The sequence below is a fragment of the Barbatula barbatula genome (genome assembly GCF_947034865.1).
Source record: "Barbatula barbatula genome assembly, chromosome: 11".
NCBI lineage: Eukaryota > Metazoa > Chordata > Actinopteri > Cypriniformes > Nemacheilidae > Barbatula > Barbatula barbatula.
In genome coordinates this window covers 806,812-809,567 of record NC_136774.1, presented here as the reverse complement: position 1 = coordinate 809,567, position 2,756 = coordinate 806,812, and positions in this window count along the sequence as shown.

Below are 2,756 nucleotides of genomic sequence, written 5' to 3'. Positions count from 1 at the left end.
ATGCGGATTCAGTGGGAGGGGACAGCGATTCATACAGTACACACGCCTCACGTGTACACTATTTCCTCATTCATTTATGCACAACATTTGCATCCGTTCTACGTGCGCTCGTGCTCAGAGAGACTTTGACACGCACAGTGTGATGTGATGTACGGGCACATCGATGATGTTGTGGATCTAAAGCAGCTCATACTACAACACTGTGGGGTGTGCCGTTGGCAGTCAATCCGAAAAGCTTTTAGTCTTGATCTGTGATCGCTGTGCTGTCGTGCACCTCGCATCCCGTTGAGCTTGACTGCTCCAGTGCTCTTGCACAAAACACCGCACACAGCTCTACTCTACTCGCATGCATTGTGTGAATTAAAGCATTATTTCTGAATAAAACACCGTGCTTGCCGAAATCCTGAATCAACCGGACTGCACAGTCACTCTGCTGCTGGCTCAATGCAATATCAAGTCCGCAAGCCCAGATTCAGGAGCCAATGCAGCACACAATTCAAACATTACATTACGCCATTTACTGCACGAGTGACGGATGAGCCGGCAGCCCTCAACACGTCATCAGCACAGTTGAACGAAGCAGATGGAAACAGCGTCCAATCAATCAAGTCAAATGAATGTTTTGAATTCTACAAATGAATGACATGATATTTCAGATTGATGATATCACGCATGAACTGATCGCCTTCGACTTGCAAATAATATTTGTACTACAGAGTTGGTCTGGCTTTCAATACATTAGAGAGACTCAGGGGGCTCCAGGTGTCCAAAATGATTTATTGCTTTTTCACAAAACAGTCTAACTACCAGAAATATCCTTGAACTGAATGTAATGATGCAATTAAAATAGAAAACATGTCTGTGTGGGTTGAGAATGCACTGGGCCAGATTAGCCTCAAAAACAATAACAATGATTCGGTTGGGTATCGTTTGGTTTTTGATCAATTCCTATTCTGAATCTGTTTATTGATTCCAATTCTTATCGATTCCCAGTTTTGATAACAAACTTGTTAAATATAAAGTAAAACATTTAGATATCAACCTGTATTGTAAATATATACAGTATATGTGTGAGTTTTGTCAATGAGTAAATATATATATATATATATACACACAGTTTTGTGCGCATTTGGCAGAAGCTTTTATCCAAAGCCACTTACATTGCATTATGCCATACATTTGTTTTCTAATTTTGTGCAATCCCTGGGATTGAATCCACGACCTTGGCATAACTAGTGCCATGATCTAACCACTGAGCCACACAACAGCTATTTATATATACTGTTATGTTCAAAATAATAGCAGTCCAACGTCACTTGGTAGAAAGTATATTTATATATGCAAATATTTTACTTAGGTGTAGAAGAGTAATAGAAAACCAACAGTCATGACATGCATGCAGTGAACTCTGTGCATTGAATCTTTCATTGAAAAGGGCGTTCAAAATAATAGCAGTGTGGAGTTTAATGAGAGAGATAAATCATCTGTCAAACAAGTGGCCCTTAATAAGGACGAAGGCAGAAAATTTCTCTCTGAAAATCTGAGTGAAATGGATCGTTCCAGATATCGTTCTTAAAACATTTATTAGAAAGGGGAAAACATATAAAAAGTGCAGAAAATGATAGGCTGCTCAGCTAAAATGATATTAAATGCTTTAAAATGGCAACCAAAACCAGAAAGATGTGGAAGAAAACAGAAAACTACCATTCGATGGATGGAAGAATATCCAAAATGACAAAAGACAATTAGAAGACGCCTATGTGAAGCCAAGCTATCGGCAAGAAGCCCCCGTTGAAAAAACCACATGTGCTGAAGAGGTTACAGTAAGCCAAAGAACACATTGACTGGCCTTAAGAGAAATGGTGCAATATTGTGTGGACTGATGAAAGCAAGAGTGTTCTTTTTGGGTCCAGGGGTTGCAGACAGTTTGTCAGACGACCCCCAAACACCGAAATTCAACCACAGTACGCTATGAAGACAGTGAAGAATGGTGGAGCAAGCGTCATTATACGGGGATGTTTCTATTTATCAGATTCCGGGGATCATGGATCAGTTTGAGTACATTCAAATACTTAAAGATGTCATGTTGCCTTATGCCGAAGAGGAAATGCCCTTGTATCTTGGTTCCAGACCAACAAGATTAACGTTATGAAGTGGTCAGCCCAATCTCCAGACCTTAATCCAATATAAAACTTGTGGGGTGACATCAATAACGCTGTTTCTTAGGCAAAAGCAAGAAATACAGAGGAATTGTGGTCTATAGTGCAATTGTCCTGGGCTGGAAGACCTGTTAACAGGTGAAAGAATTGCTCGACTCCATGCAACACAGATGTGAAGCAGTACGCAGAAACCAAATCCAGTTCTCAGCGGTCATCCAATCTATTCTGTGCACTTCAATAACTGTTTGGTGCGGCTCAGCCACCAAATCAGACCTACGAAGACTACAACGGACAGCTCGTAGTGCTGAGAAGATTATTGGTGCTCCTTTTCCCACACTTCAGGACCTGTTGAAATACTCCAGAGTGATACTCCTATAGTGTGCACTATAGTGCCTTATAATCAGTACATGGAGAAATAAAAGATACATATAAAAACACTACCTCTACTTACAACATTATCCATTTGCACAAGTGTACATACAATCTGTTAATATGTATATCCTACTATATACTACACTGTACATTGTCTCATATGTTACTATCCCCCATTTTCTGTACAATAGTCTTTTATTTATATACGCATATTTTAGAATCTTT